Consider the following 18,574-nt stretch of genomic DNA (forward strand, 5'->3'; position numbering starts at 1 on the left):
AAGGAAAATATTTATTGAATGAAAAGGCCTCTTGTTATCAGTGTTTACATGAGTGAATCAGTTGGCACTGTAACAAATCAAATGTGACTTGACAGATATACAGCTTATTCCAGAGGATTCATTTTTAAATAGGTATAATTAATACAGCATGGCGTAACGATTAAATAGCAAATGGGTTATTTTGCTGCCCATACTGTATGAAAACGATTTTTGCACTGGTGTCTCGTATAAACTGCTTGCGACAGATGGTGTGTGTAACAGACGTGGACACTGGCCTCTAAGAAGAGTTAAAATAACCCATGAATATTTCATACATACACCCCCTAATTCAGTCCTTTATCGTGTATTACCTAACCCGTGGTCTTATTAGCGGTTTGCCATGTCAATTACCTAATGAGTTCTCCATGGCCCCTTAGTCTCGCCATATGTCAATCATCAGTGACCGAGCCACACAAAGCACATGTGTTTCTGGAGGGGTGGCGAAATCGATGTGTGGCTCTGCATGAGGTGAGCCTCGCCTCCGGATGGTTCACAGGGTACGCGGTGAAGTCGCCCAACTAACATGTCGTCGACGGATATTGGGGTAGTCTTTTGTTGACAAACATTAAAAAATTCTATTGTGTCAGTGCGTTCAATGCAATCAATACACGTGCCAGCGTCAGTTTAAGCAATTATAACATATATGTGTAAACCACGAAGGAAGACTTGCGCTGTATTGTTAAATTTATTATTCAGTCGATATGTTTTTTTAATTGATTTTAACCAAGCTTCGTCATCACTGTATAGGCTGTACATTCATCAGCTATGTGATATTATAATTCTAAGACACCATAACCAGGCTAGCGTTGTGACCATACACCTCACTTCACTGCATGTTAGGATTTCTCCCTCAATATATCAAGGAAGTCGCTTAAATATACATGCAAACGTAATGTGTATGACCATATGATACATTATACATAAGGTAAAAGATGAAATACAATCTGCAACCAATCATAAGCACATTAATATGTGTTTACATGTAGAAATGTAAGATGAACTGACACATACGATTTATGGGGATGTAACATGTGGAAATATAGGACACGTGAAAATACAAGAGGATGTAATGAACGTATGAGATGCATGCATACACAGGGCACAGATATTAAGATATTAAAGTGCTTATGACTGGTAATGTGTGTAAACATAAATGTGGATAGTTAAATAAACTCGTAAGCTCTAACACTCATTTAAATGTAACACAAATGTGGATAACTAAATGAACTCGTGAGCTCTTACGCTTATGTAAATGTAACTTAAATGTGGATAACTATGTGAACTCGTAAGCTCTTACACTTATGTAAATGTAACATGAATGTGGATAGCTATATGAACTGGTAAGCTCTTATACTCATTTAAATGTAACACAAATGTGGATAACTAAATGAACTCGTGAGCTCTTACGCTTATGTAAATGTAACTTAAATGTGGATAACTATGTGAACTCGTAAGCTCTTACACTTATGTACATGTAACATAAATGTGGATAGCTATATGAACTGGTAAGCTCTTATACTTATGTAAATGTAACATGAATGTGGATAGCTATATGAACTGGTAAGCTCTTATACTTATGTAAATGTAACATAAATGTGAATAGCTATATGAACTCGTAAGCTCTTACACTTATGTAAATGTAACATAAATTTGGATAGTTATGTGAACTCGTAAGCTCTTACGCTCATGTAAATGTAACATAAATGTGGATAGCTATATGAATTGGTAAGCTCTTACACTTATGTAAATGTAACATAAATGTGGATAGCTATATGAACTGGTAAGCTCTTACACTTATGTAAATGTAACTTAAATGTGGATAGCTATATGTACTCGTAAACGCTTATACTTATGTGAATGTAACTTAAATGTGGATAGCTAAATGAACTCGTAAGCTCTTACACTTATGTAAATGTAACATAAATGTGGATAGCTAAATGAACTCGTGAGCTCTTACACTTATGTAAATGTAACTTAAATGTGGATAGCTAAATGAACTCGTAAGCTCTTACACTTATGTAAATGTAACATTAATGTGGATAGCTATATGAACTGGTAAGCTCTTGCACTTATGTAAATGTGACATAAATGTGGATAGCTATATGAACTGGTAAGCTCTTACACTTATGTAAATGTAACATAAATGTGGATAGCTATATGAACTCGTAAGCATTTATGTAGTACATTCTGACGCATATGTAAGGTGTATGGGAATATAGACTATATGAATACATAAGGCATGTAGAAATATACTATTATTATGAAATAAGTGACGGTACATGAACTTCTAAGCAATGAGGATCACATGCTGTATGTATGTGAGATTTATTGACATGTACGATGTATGGACATGTGAGATGCATGGACATGTATGATGTATGGACATGTGAGGTGTATGGACATGTGAGATCTATGGATATATGAGGTGTATTAATCCCATGTATTAATACATATAATACAGTTTGATATATGTCGTAATGAAGAAATACTAGATCTATGATCATGTAGACACTGAAATATATCTCGAAAATTGAGATTAATTTGGTGAAAATATATATACTGTTGATGCGATATGAAAATATGCTTTACACTTCTTTTTTTGTATAAACAAATTACTATGTTCTTCGAAATGAAATGTATTTTTACCAACATGTTAACACTTTATAAACAGTGCTATGCGGAAATTCGCATTTGAGTAAGGGAGTGCAAATCCAAACATTGATTCTATTCAAAACTTCATATTGAAAACTGGCAGATTTTTAATTGTTTGATTTAAACTGCAGATATATGTATTGTATAATTATACACTTCTAGCTTGGCATGTACAATTCGTTAGTTACATCTGACCTTCATTGATGTATTTATTGTATCATGTCTTATGTGTAATGGAGCGGTATTCAGATAAGCTTTTCCCATCCATTTTCACATATTAGTGAAAATAAATAGGTTTAAATGATCACAACAAATATGAGATAAATGGAGAGATACAAAATTTAAGAACATGTGAAAACCGAAATTAGTATAGAATGTGACTGATGTCAAAATACTCTTCTACATGGTATATGTGAACATTTACGAGGTGTGTAATGCATGGTGTATTGACACTGTATCTGCTGACAATTATCGGATGTATGAAGTGTTGATTATTTTTTACTAGGGTTATGGTCTATGATAATTAGCTACATAAATCATACCGGAAATTATTAAGGAAATGAGTTGCTTTAAAATATGACATCTGCAATCCACATGTGTGATGTCGATTTCAAATTACTGTGTTGTTCAATACCAGATGGACAAAGTCGTGACACACACATTATTGTCATTACCTCTGCCATCATTAGGTACTCGACATGTGAGCGCACCTGGGCACACGTGGAGACAAAGATGCAGTGACACGTTGATATAATCACAACAGGTGTGACTGGTAGTCAAACGTCACTAATTATACCTATGTGTTATACCACTGTTTATGTCATCGTTGGGGATACTGGATTGCATATCAACATCATTTGTATTCGTTTAAACTGACAGATGCCGTACTCGCTATAATCATGTGTAAGTTTGTACCACGTCAGAGATCATATAACCCTGCTAATTAAAAAAATATGACTTGTATAACCCCATGTCACTATTACCAACATCGAACGCGTTGCCCACGTTAAAACCTTACAACCCCACATCATTGTATACTGATGGACAACAACGAGATACAAGCATGTTTCATACAAGTACGTAATATCATTATGTTCAAGTATTGTATCATACTTCTTAGTATATACTTATATACACTCTTCATGACCATGTCATATATGACATAACTACTGAAAACTATAAACTAAACAGTGATGTTAAACCTGACCCACTGTTGCAAGAACATTTTGTAAATGAAATAGTTTGTTCCGAAAGATGCCCAAAATGAATAGTTTGTTGACAATGGTGAAAAAATGGATACTTTTTTATTAGTTTGTTTTGTGGAAAATACCCCAACGTGAAAATTTGTGTGTTTGTTGTGAAAATGATTAGATTGCTGATGAAATGAAAAATAAAGTAAATAAATAGTTTGTTTGATAAGCTGTGAAAAAATAGATAGTTCTAAAATTTCGACACCACCATACAAATATAATGGACGACGGGTCATACGCTCTGTCCAGATATCTAATAGAGGCCTTGTCAATCATTTGACGAAACAACGCATGCCCATAGAAACAGCTTGATGCCTTGCGCTGTGATATGTTGGTACTTAATAATGACCGTTTGTATGACTGTAGTATTGTTTTTAATCTAAATTGCCTCAATTGTGTGTCACTAAAAATAACTGAAATGTACATGGGCCTATGGCCTCCCATACATGAATAAAACATATTCTGTAGAAATAGGGATCTCTGAGGTAGTGAATTGCCCCTGTGCCAGCATCAAGGTGAACAGAACCCGGCCATAGGCTTGTGCGAAATTTATAGATTCCACGCCGTCTTATAGAGAAAATACGGTAGTTAATAATTATCATAATGACTTGTACACAATGTCTCTGATCGAATGCACACAAGGCACACGTTACAGACAGTGAAGCAGAGGCGACGTCCCTCTGTGAAGTATGGCAGTTGCGATCGTCTTTACGGTAAGATAAACTGCCGGCCAAAATAAAATGCACACTTGAAAACTGGACATGACCAAACATTACAAAACTTTACGAGGTCGAAAACAGTCGCCGAAACACTGCAAACCCCAGGTCCAAACTACAACTATTTTACCCGTGACAAATATAACCTTACTGGAACGATTGTATGACAAAGGCCCTCATGGACATAATCCCCTGAAGACAAAAGCCCTTATTGGACAATTGGGCCAAAAGCCCCTACATGAGCTATCAGCTATTATTATGCCATTTATATAAGTACATGTCTTACGAACAACATTAAATAAACAGGTTTAACCGACTTGTAATATCAACATTGATGAGGGAAGTCCCAGAGTATGAATAAAGGAAACGTCTAAATGATTTCCCTACTGAGCGGTAATTGAGTAAACTCTCCTCCTGTCCATCTGAATCAGGGGTTAACTGAGTTATGAAGGTTTTGTGTAGACAATGAAGTAAGACGATAAAATATAAAAACAACAACATATATCATGTTTCTTTTCTTATGAAGCTTTTAGGTGATTTTGTCCTAGGGGGTTGGGGATTATGCCCCAGAGGTCGTTTGTCCAAGGGGGTTTTGTCCATGAGGGCTTTTGTCCGTAAACCACTGGAACGGAACCCTGTTTGACGTGTGTCCTTTTTTATGAACAGAAGTATCCTGCATCTTTTTCGCACTTTTAATTTTGCCTATGCTCCAGTATTTATACGAGGGCAGTTTTTTTTAAACATTACATTATTAATGAGTGAATAAATGAGTGTGGTTTTACGCCGCTTTTAGCTATATTTCAGCAATATCACGGCGGTGTCCCCCAGAAATGGGCTTCACACATTGTACCCATGTCGAGAATCGAACCCGGCTCTTCGGCGTGACGAGTAAACGCTTTTACCACTAGGCTACCCGACCGCCCTCATTATTAATGTAAGCGTAGGTTTTACTTGACAGTTTTAACGTAAGGTAGATTTTACATAACAGTATTAATGTAAAAGTAGGTTTTACCTAAAAGTATTAATGTAAGGGTAGGATTTACATTACAGTATTAATGTAAGGGTAGGTTTAACATTAGAGTGTTAATGAAAGAGAAGGTTTTACATAACAGTATTAATGGAAGGTAGGTTTTACATTATTACTTTAAACATATGTTTTACATTACAGTATTAATGTAAGGTAGGTTTTATGTGACAGTATTAATGTAAGGTAGGTTTTACATAACAGTATTAATGTAAGAGTAGGTTTTACCTAAACGTATTAATGTAAGGGTAGGTTTTCGTTACAGTATTAATGTATGGTAGGCTTTACATTACAGTATTACTGTAAGGTAGGTTTTACATTATTACTTTAACCATATGTTTTACATTACAGTATTAATGTAAGGTAGGTTTTACATTACAGTATTAATGTATGGTAGGTTTTACATTACAGTATTACTGTAAGGTAGGTTTTACATTATTATTTTAACCATATGTTTTACATTACAGTATTAATGTAAGGTAGGTTTTACATTACAGTATTAATGTATGGTAGGTTTTACATTACAGTATTACTGTAAGGTAGGTTTTACTATATTATTTTAACCATATGTTTTACATTACAGTATAAATGTAAGGTAGATTTTAAATTACAGTATTAATGTAAAGTAGGTTTTACATTACAGTATTAATGTATGGTAGGTTTTACATTACAGTATTACTGTAAGGTAGGTTTTACTATATTATTTTAACCATATGTTTTACATTACAGTATTAATGTAAGGTAGATTTTACATTACAGTATTAATGTAAAGTAGGTTTTACATTACATAATTAATGTAAGGTAGGTTTTATGTTACAGTATCAATGTAAGGTAGGTTTTACTTTACAGTATTAATGTAAGGGTTGGTTTTGTACCTCACCAAAGACATATTGCATCATGTAGAAATGCATACATAATCAGTCATCTATATTCACATGCCATGGTGACAGTAACTGTACCTTACAGAGCTCAATCAGGAGGTGTTTGCGTGATATTTCTTAAAATGCAGAAGATAATGACTTATACACTTTCAGACTCGGCGTCGAAAGGAGACATGACAACACTTACAACACGACCCAAGCTGGTTGTTTCACGAAGTACTCAATCATTCCGTTATGGAGAAAATTATACCAAGTATTGACAAGTTTAGGCTAGTCCCACTCATTGAGCGATATCGATTGCATTTCTGGATCGCCTTCAAAGAAGCGGATCTCGGAATCAGAGCTGGTTTTTTGCGTAGTGTTATATCATGGAGACTTAAGGTCATTGGTTACAGAGATACAGCGTGAAAATAATGCAGTAGTTTTATGCGCTGGAAATGTGAGTAGGTTTATCCAGAGTTTAATCGATAACTGACACACGCAATGATAAGGGTCCAGATTACCCAGACACAGACAATCTGACCTAGAGCCAGGGCTCCACTCGGGGGATTCACCGCTGTCACAGTGCATGCGTGCCTCCTGACACCTCCCGATATACGTCATGCAATAGTACTGATCTGACCAGTGCGCAACGGTGTCCTTCTAAACTTACGCTTAGTCTATGGAATGTCTAATTTTGTAAGGAACTACATTCAAATTGAAAAGGGACCCGAGTAAAAGACTTGCTTCATTCAGGGCTAAATGACATTAGGGGCTACGCGGAAGGGGAAATAATGTGGTTTCGGGACTGTGATACAGACAAACCTTCTTCATGATCACATGCTATGCTAAATGACGTTGTGTAATATGATTCCTGGCACGCAGGAGACATCCTGCCTATTGCTTGCTATATAATATTACAACACTCAGGGTCTCCATGACCTACATGAAATAGAGAGATTACTTGAATCACTGAACGGCGAGGGGATTCCTGATGCACGATACGAAGTAGACTAGGGCTTGGTCTCGAAAACATTTAATTTTGATGGGAACAAACAAAATGCAATCCAATTGAGATTGCAGATTCAGAGCCTATGGAAATCTAGACTTGCTTTATCTTGGGCTATATGGCGTGACAGTAAGGGCTGGGCGGAAGGGAAAATAATATGGTTCAGAGACTGTGAGACTAGAGATGAAGTGACAAAGAAGTACTTCACTTAGGATACGGGATGACAAGATATAATGGAACAGTCTTCCCGAGAGGGTGGTGTGGCATTATGTGTAATGGTGATATAAACTCTATGAAGGGTGATACCCTTTCAAAACAAGCACGCGATATGAAATGGTGATATGCTGCTTGATATTAAAAATGAACCTGTGATATGTTTCTTGATGAAATGGTGATATGCTATACACGATATTTAATTGTGATACGACTTGATATATGAAATGAAATGGCGATATGCTTCTTTACACACGAAATTAGGTGGTGATATGCTCCTTGATACGCGATATTAAGTGGTGATATGATGCTTGATACACAATATGAAGTGGTGATATTATACTGCTTGATACCAGAGACCATATAATATGGTCTCTGTTGATACACGATATGAAATGGTGATATGCTGCTTGATACACGATATGAAGTGGTGATATGCTGCTTGATACACGATATGAAGTGGTGATATGCTGCTTGATACACGATATGATGTGGTGATATGCTTCTTGATACACGATATGAAGTGGTGATATGATGCTTGACACACGATATGAAGTGGTGATATGCTTCTTGATACGCGATATAAGGTGGTGAATGCTTCTTGATACACGATATTAGGTGGTGATATGCTTCTTGATACATGACATGAAATGGTGATATGATGCTTGATACATGATATGAAGTGATATGATGCTTGATACACAATATTAGGTGGTGATATGCTGCTTGATACGCGATATTAGGTGGTGATATGCTGCTTGATACGCGATATAAGGTGGTGATATGCTTCTTGACACACGATATGAAGTGATGATATTCTTCTTGATACATGACATGAAGTGGTGATATGATGCTTGATACATGATATGAAGTGATATGATGCTTGATACACAATATTAGGTGGTGATATGCTGCTTGATACGCGATATTAGGTGGTGATATGCTTCTTGACACACGATATGAAGTGGTGCTATGCTGCTTGATTCACGATACGAGGTGGTGATATGATGCTTGACACACGATATGAAGTTGTGATATGCTTCTTGAAACACGATATTAGGTGGTGAAATGCTTGTTGACACACGATATGAAGTGATATGCTTCTTGACACACGATATTATATGGTGATATACTGCTTGACACACGATATTAGGTGGTGATATGCTGCTTGATACATGACATGAAGTGGTGATATGATGCTTGATTCATGACATGAAGTGGTAATATGCTGCTTGACACACGATATAAGGTGATGATATGCTTCTTGACACACGATATGAAGTGGTGAAATGCTTCTTGATTCACGATACGAGGTGGTGATATGCTGCTTGAAACACGATACCAAGTGGTGACATGCTGCTTGATACACGATGTGAAGTGGTGATATGCTGCTTGATATTAAATATAAAGTGGTGATACGCTGCTTGACACACGATATTAGGTGGTGATATGCTTCTTGATAGACGATATGAAGTTGTGATACGCTGCTTGACACACGATATGAAGTTGTGATACGCTGCTTGACACACGATATTAGGTGGTGATATGCTTCTTGATAGACGATATGAAGTTGTGATACGCTGCTTGACACACGATATGAAGTGGTGATATGCTGCTTGATACAAGATATGACGTTGTGATACGCTGCTTGACACACGATATTAGGTGGTGATATGCTGCTTGATACACGATATTATGTTGTGATATGCTGCTTGACACACGATATGAAGTTGTGATATGCTTCTTGACACACGATATTAGGTGGTGATATGCTGCTTGATACACGATATGAAGTGGTGATATGCTTCTTGACACGACATGAAGTGGTGATACGCTGCTTGACACATGATATGAAGTTGTGATATTCTTCTTGACACACGATATTAGGCGGTGATATGCTTCTTGATACACGATATGAAGTGATACGCTTCTTGACATACGATATCATGTGGTGATATACTGCCTGATACACGATATGAAGTGGTGATAGGCTTCTTAATAAACGATATGAAGTGGTGATATGCTGCTTGATACACGGTATTAGGTGGTGATACGCTGCTTGACACACGATATCAGGTGGTGATATGCTTCTTGATAGACGAAATGAAGTGGTGATATGCTGCTTGATACACGATATTAGGTGGTGATATGCTTCTTGATACACGATATGAAGTGGTGATATGCTTCTTGATACACGATATGAAGTGGTGATATGCTTCTTGATACACGATATGAAGTGGTGATATGCTTCTTGATACACGATATGAAGTGGTGATATGCTTCTTGATACACGATATGAAGTGGTGATATGCTGCTTAACACACGACATGAAGTGATATGCTGCTTGATAGACGATATGAAAAGGGTTTCAATATTTTCGTTGTATACACGTGCTATAAATAGGGATATGCATCTTGGTGTACAATACGAAATGGTGATATACATCTTGATGCAGTGTGTGAGTATGGTTTTACGCCGCTTTTAGCAATATTACGACCGGGGACAGCAAAAATGGTCTTCACACATTGTACCCATGTGGGAAATTGAACCCGGGCCTTCGGTGTGCGAACGAATTAACCACTAGGCTACCCTACAAAAAATAAGAGTGAGTGAGTTTGGTTTAACGCCGCTTTTAACAGTATTCCAGTTATATCGCGGCATGTCAGCTTAATGTGGGAGGAAAGCCCGAAGTGATACAGGTCTAACATGTTTACCACTTCGGTGAAACCCACGAGCACGGGCATGGTGCTGACAAACATAGAAACACAATCAGGGCGAGCCGGGATTCGAACCCACAATCAAAGGTTTTTGGCCAAGGGACGCAACTCTGCGCAGCGAATCGCGGCGCCTTAGACGACTGGGCCATCCGTGCGGCCCACTCAAAAAAAGACCCTGTACAGCTGAATACACCTACCGACATCACAACCGCCCCTATTACATCGATGCCCATGCAAGGTCAAAAAGATTTCAGCGGACAGCTGTTTCCGTTGGACGATTTGACATACAGATGAAGCAAACAGAAATTGCTTCACATCAAAACAGATTCCGATCTTTCCGTGCGCCAAGACAATGAAATATGTCACAACCAGCAAATCAATGTTTCATCCCCGCATAAAAACTCATACATTCAGACATTAAGGTCTCAACACACGCTGCAATGGTCGGAAACCACTAATCATGGTAATACCCCATGCTATGCCGTTTATAAAAACTAGGTGTAGGTGATTACAAATTGTTTTCTATGTTCAAATCACAGATCGCTAAACACGTCTAGCCTGAGTTTGTATTCAATTATTGAAGTACTACCAGCCCGACTGCTGTAAATATCGACAGGACATCATATGTTCCTAATGACCGGTCCCGTATTTGCATTTCTCGATCATAATATTTGCTCCCTATTCCCACACAATGAGGTTCATTCCTTCCGTCAACAAAGCGCCAGTTCAGCACATATAATTAAGCTAACTTCTGATTGGATAAAAGCGAAAAACACTGGCCATTCAGACTCTGACAAAGTGCGTCAGACTAAGCAGCAAATTGAATCATGCCTGTTTTCTCAACATCACGTAAATCGTATGCATTGAAAAGAACGGCATCGATATAGTTTGGGTTGCCTTTACGTTTTTGTAGGTGTTCGGAGTGAGAAGCTTATTGAATTAAATCAAATCAGGTTGCTGGAGGAGATTCTACTACATCAAAGAACACAATGAGAAAAAAAACTTCTTTGCTCGCCTGTTTTTTATTCATGACTTTGGAAATGCTCCTTGTCAAACCTTTTGGGTTTTATGGCTAAGGCCTGGTTCCTTGTTTTAAAGTATCCATTAATCATGTTTCGCGGCGAAACAGTTTCTGAAGCTCAAGTAAGGTTTTCAAATTGTCCTTTGAACTGTCAATTAAAAAATGACAACATTGACCTTGTGTATCTGCCTCTAATCTTCCCTGATGGAGTAAGAATTTGATTTTCCATGGGACGTATCTTCAAGAGGCAATACTAATTGTGGATATCTTCGGTATCATCATTTATATATTTCATCGTCATCTACCCCCTCAACAACATTCGGTTCTATTTAATCATCGTTCGCTTCACTTCATCATTTCCCCCTTAAGTCACAGTCTACTTCCACATCGTCTTCCTCTTCCTCTTCGTTATCCCGAGCAATAATGATAGCGTATGATATGAACAACCGCCTGAGAGCGGAAGGTCCGGTGTTCGATTTCCGGCCGCGTCACACCAAAATATGGTACTTGTTGTTACCCGGCAAGGCCAAATACAAGGACTGGTCGACTCGGAGTCAGTATAGTGTGTCTGAGTGGGGTAACCATGGTAAACTGTGGCACGGTATCTCAGTGGGCTAGCACTATAAAATCGGCATTAGTCTAGTACAAGCAGACGGACACGGACACACACACACACACACACACACACACACGCACGCACGCACGCACGCACGCACGCACGCACACAGACTCGCACGCACGCACACAGAGAGATAGACACACACACACATACACACACACACACACACACGCGCGCACGCGCGCATGCACGTTGCTATATAAGTGCATAATCTTGGACGCAACGTTAAACCCCATTTCACCTCACCTTACAACAACGATACTTCTACTACTACTACAACTACTACTACTACTACTACTACTACTACTACTACTACTGCTACTACTACTAATCGAGCCAAGGATATGGGTCATAATCGCAATGTCAATGTTGATTTTGTTTATGGTTCTGTACTGCTGGACGGTACAGAAATGAGTGTCAACCAAGCGAAGTGCCGTATTCAGGGACCATCATATAACTGGAATACTGCTGAGTGTGGCGTTAAACAACAAACAAACAAATCAGATTTTCGGGGAGAGGCTATCTGAACGACAACTGTTTGTGCAGTGTGTTGAGGAGGCCAGCAAACCCATAGAGTCCTTCGCTGTGATAAAGTCGGCTGGCCTGAAAAGTAAAACAGAAGGTTTTCTGTTTACTGTTCAAGACCAGTCACTTCTCACTCAAAATAGTCAATGTGTGATTTTGCATCAAAATGTAAATATGAAATCTAGATTATGCAATGAATTTAATGTCCAACACATTGTCAGTACATGGCCTGCTTTGAAACAAACACAGTATCTTAAGCGACATGATGGATTGGCTGGATCATTTTATTACCGTCTTCGCCATGCTTGTTTTTTTACACAGAAGTCTATCCATGGTACGACCCAGAATATGTAGAGGGCGGTATGGAAAATTATAAATTTAAAATTCTTTGGAATAGGCCCGTATACAGCCTTGAACTCTTCAGGCTGATCTTGTCCTTTTTGATAAAATTAATTAAATCATTTATATCATTGAATTTTCTGTCCCTTTTGACTCTAATGTGAATGACAAGATTCAGGAAATACATGGCAAGTATGCGGACCTCACTTTCGAAATGTCAGGCTTGCATTGTACTAAGTTGTTCGACTCCACTGTGCCTTAGGTTTGGTACCTCCCAATCTGTTGACTGACACTGGGAGAGTACCCGAGTTTGCTACCAAGAATACAGCCCTTCTGTCAATCAGGAAAATGCAGAAAGCTGCAGTGTTGAGGAGTCCTCACATTCTCCGAAAAGTTCTCGGTGGGTTCGACTAGGCAGCGCTTCCTGGGAGAAGTTCTATTTGCTGTCTGGGCTGCGTGTAGAGGGGGCAAGGGCACTGAGTTGATAATGAGCCTAACCAGCCAGGATCTGTGCCAGGATCACCCAAACCATCTTCGCTGCATTTTTTATTTTAATCTGTAAATAATAATTATAATAAAAATAATAATAAAAATATGAATAATAATAATACAGACTAAACAAATATATTGCACCAGGGGAGGATTGGGTGGTACTGGCACAGCTCAGGGACCTTTGTCCCCTACACTGCCCACGCATTCCAGACAGAGACACGCTGTCTGGTTGAGCCCTGCAAGAACTCTCAGTAAGGATATGAAAACTCACCAATACTGCATCCTTCTGCCTTATCCAGATTGTCTGCAGGGCTGTAATCTTGTCGGAAATCCCGGACATTCTCCTGATCTGCGCCAAGGGATCAGGAGTTACCAAACCTAAGCCATCGAGAACAATGGGGAGTCGGACAACTTCATACTCGGGATGAAGACGTGACATTTCATGCAACGTCCGTTTCTTAAATTTTCCCTGAATCTTGTTGTCACAAGGGACAGAAAATTCAATAATATGTATACATTCATTTAATGAAATAATAAAAAAGGAACAGGATCAAGTTCATTGGCTTGAACGAACTGGCCTGGAATGCCTGGGCTCTGTTGTAGCGTCACCAGTGGCTATTACGAGTTATGTCGTTTCTATGTTCCACCTACTGACAACCTCTCATATCTCTTGAACTTGCTTCAAACAAAATAGCAGCGCCCAGTCAAAACCACTTCATCGATAATAAAGATCTTAATTGTAATTAAACGGGTTTTACCTCGCGAAGTGCTTTAAATCACCTGAGCACCTTGATTTGAAACGTATCTATCGACGCCCAGTTGACGCTACACATGCTCTGCAAATCCTGCAATCGAACGAATTCTGCACGGCGATTGCCATGTTGTTTATGAACCGGATGTCGATTTCGTTTCGGAATTTTGATTCGACTATGCATATACTTGTTAGTCCAGCCAAAATATAGCTCCATATTTTCCAGCCAAGTTTGGCAAGGGTGGAAACTGGACTTTTAAAGCCAACTTAATCCCTTGCCTTGTGAAGATGGCCATTAGGACGACGAGACCCATTGGATAATATAACTAATATGTAAGAATATAAGTAAAACATTTGACATTGTCAGCTACAACATTGATGCACACGTCCAGGGAGGCGTGACTGCAGCACCGCGACGACAGCGGGGGACCAGTTCCACCACCGTTATCACCATGGACCACGTCAATGGTAGACTAACATCTAGTCTCTGAAATGAACATATCGTACAGAAAAAAACAGTTGTTCAGTTATCTTAATAAAAATATAATAAAAAGGAGCCCAGTGACTCTCTTCATTTTCAGACACTGCAGTGATCTAGACTTGCCAAACATTATACACTTGCATGGGCTGTATTTGATATATATTTGTATCAGGGTCTGTAAGACAGACTACGTCAATGGATACAAAATTAAAACCAACTGCAGCCGCGCTGTAACCCCTAGTGCACCCCAGTACACATGAATGTGATTAACGTACTTTACCCAATGTCTAACCATCCGCTAATTACCCATGTCCCCTGTGTGATAACAATGAACTACTCCAACAACATCTGATGGATGATAACATCTTTATGCGGTGGGCAGCTCTATAACAGGAGTAGCAGTTGGTAGATGTGAATCTAACTTCACGGAAGAATCCACAGCATCTGCATACATAAACAAGGGACAGCTTCTGATCAAGACTGACATTTAGTCCCAGAAATAAAGTTCTCCTATTTATAAATATATATCAACATAATAATCCAAATGGCGCCCAGAACAATGTTAATTTAAGCTGAGGCAATCTAGACTTGCCCAATCATTCTAGACTTGAGTTGTGTAATATATACAACCTTAAACTAGAGTATCCATTTTCGGTGAAAGTTTATCAATGAACATATTATTAATGTTTTCTTCATGTTCTTGTAAGGCATGTTGTCATCAGGGGTGTGGGTTAAGGGGATTAATTCTGGCCAGATCATATGGGAAGTGTCTTCATTATTCCAATAGCCCAACTGACCCATAGTGCCAAATGGGTTACAGGCCAATGCGCCCAGGGTCGAACCATGGGTGGACCTTGGAGTGAAATCCACATGCATGACGAAGACGACAATAACATAAGTGAGCCATTGTGTTTTTTATCCTGTCCATAATTCTAAAAGAATTCTAAAAAAACAGTCCTTTGTAAGATCCCAACTACTAGTATATCATAAGCATGTGTTTATGAATCATTATCAAATAGTGATATTACCATGTGTGCGCTACCGGAGGAACCCGTCCCAAACACATGCACAGGTAAGTCAACTGTTCACCTGAAAAACAAAACAAAACAAGACTGGAACATTTGGCAAATCAAGCCAGGGAAATGCATCGGACATAATTTTGTCAAATATGTAAATATCATTCATATGTCTACAAAAACACTATTTAAATGAATTACTAAGGACTTGAATGTTGTATCCCTGGGCAACGACAGGCAATAACCCGTCTCTATTATCCGACGAAACAGATCCCATTGGGAGTAATAGCGGTGAACATTTTATGAATGGATCACTGATTACATGTGATGACATGAAAACGTTGAACGCTGAACGTTGTAAAGTGTTTCATAAATGATTCGCTTGACCTGGGGTTTGGCTTGAAGTTGAGATAAGTTGAAATGTGGTTTAATAAAAGATTATTTCTCTTATTTAGCGACGTGTGACGTGTGTGTAACTGGTTGTACTAGTGAGGACTCATAACGAATTTTATAGTGCACGCCCCACAGAAACGTCAAGGCCAGAGGATAGTCAATCTCGATAGTCATCTGAAACAGGTTCCACGCGGACTAAAAGGCAAAATAGTGATAAAACGTATATGAATGGAGCACTGAAAATCTGTGATAATCTGCTTAATAAAAAAAGTAAGTGTATGTTTGTTGCCTAGCGCCGCACCCAGCAATATCCCTGCCCTGTAGCGGCGGGCTGTAAACAGTCTGATCTGAACCAGATAATCCAGTGATCAATATCATGAGCAATGTTCCACGTTGTGAGGGTACAACTCCACGCTGTCAACCATGTTACCATGCATGACAACCCGATTCATTCAAGTAAGTGCCAATGGGTAAGGAGGTGTGAAAACGCCATGTTAAGACCAGGGTATGGAATGCCACAGGCACCGTGTTGACAAGCAACGCGTGAAATTTACTCAATTCCTCTAAATCTCTTCCATAGAATTTCTGGAATAACGTGACCAGGCCTTTGATGGTGAAACCTTGACTGAAAAGCTTAGTTGTAAGCAAAATATGTCTCTTTATGAAATTGAATTTAATGCACATGCTCTTAAGCTCCAAACAACTGACCGAGTGAGTGAGTGAGTATGGATTTAAGCCGCTTGTAGCAATATTCCAGCAATATCACGGCGGGGGACACCAGAAATAGGCCCAAACATCTGAGAAATGTAGGCGCCTTAAGCTGGAGTTGACGGCATATTGCTCGACGTACCAAGACAGTTTAACATGGATACCCAACTAAGATCATTATACTGACTCGGACCCAACCAGTCCTTATTATATCCTCTTAAAACCAAGCGTCAGGCAGAGTAACAACAAGTACCACTTTTAACGTCTTTTGGTATCACGCGGCCGGGGTTCGAACCAACGACCTTCAGCTCTCCGGGAAGACGCTCTATCAACTATACCACGGAGGCGGTTTCGGCTCCAAGATTCCACTGCTGCTGAAACTGCAACCAGGTAACAGATGGCGCAGATCGATAACCCCGTACATGTATCGACGTTCATACAAATGATGACATTTAGTTTCTTGCCCTTTGGGAATACAACACGCTTTCGTAAAGGCAGTTGGTATTTTCCTCGACATGTCATCAACACTTACTCAACCCCAGTCGACAAGCCGAGTTCGTGAAATCACACACTGCCACGTGGCTTCGTAATTCAATAAATGCAATTACAATTGTGAAATCTCAGATTAGTATACAATAGTTGGAATACGCACATATGGTCTAACATCATTTATTCAGTACCAGACTTGTACATGTGACCTTATTAGATTTCTGTACAGCTTGATGGTGAATCTTTTCATGATGATCAAGAACGTAGCGGATATTGCGAAAACGGAACATCTGTAAATGGGCGAACTGTGGTGATAGCGTTAGCAGGTGGCCACTGACTGATAAAGATGTGTCGGGTCAGCTCGGACAATGTAAATGAACGTGGTAGATGACGCCTTTGTGTCGTAGCCGAACACTACTGATGAAAACAATGTTCCCACGATCGGGACCGGGCCGTGAACATTTCTCGCTGTGGACGCGATCGTGGGGACATACGCTGGTATACTAATAGTCAAAACAAATATCCCATGTTAACCCGCTGATTACGATAGTGTGGAATAAGGAGTTAATGTTCTAAAATGTGTTGATTGGATAAAAAATATTATTGCGTTCGGGTGACATACTCTGTCAATCTTTTCGTCCATCGGTCGACATTGTTATTTTTAATTGCAGATTTCAGAATGCATTTGCGGTGTCATGATTTTCAGTCATCCATTTATATAATTTTCACCGATTTGTTTGTCTGATACGACCGATGGAATCCGTTTCGGTGGATGGTCGAATCTGGTTTTTCTCTGGCTTGGACGTTTCAAATCATGTCACCAAAACACATCACACAACTTTGACCAGACTTCAGACAAGCCCGACCTTTCTGAAATCAAGGTAGACAGACTGGTAACATTGGTTTGGTTTGTTTGTTGTTGAACGACGTACTCAGCAATATTCCAGCTACACGACGGCGGCCTGTAAATAATCGAGTCTGGATCAGACAATCCAGTGATTGACATCATGGAAATCGATCAACGCAGTTGGGATACGACGACATGCATCAACTAAGTCAGCGAACCTGACCACCCGATCCCGTTAGTCACCTCTTACGACAAGCATAGTTGCCTTTAACGGCAAGCAGGGGTTCCTGAAGACCTATTCTAGCCCGGATCTTCACCGGTTAGACTGGTAACATGTATTGTAAGTTTGTTCATAGAATTTGAAACCATATTACCCTTAATCGTAAAAAAGATATTCAGCGTGAAACCATCCA

This window comes from Haliotis rufescens, unplaced genomic scaffold, assembly GCF_023055435.1.
Source record: "Haliotis rufescens isolate VD_foot unplaced genomic scaffold, xgHalRufe1.0.p SCAF_3, whole genome shotgun sequence".
In the NCBI taxonomy this organism is placed as follows: domain Eukaryota; kingdom Metazoa; phylum Mollusca; class Gastropoda; order Lepetellida; family Haliotidae; genus Haliotis; species Haliotis rufescens.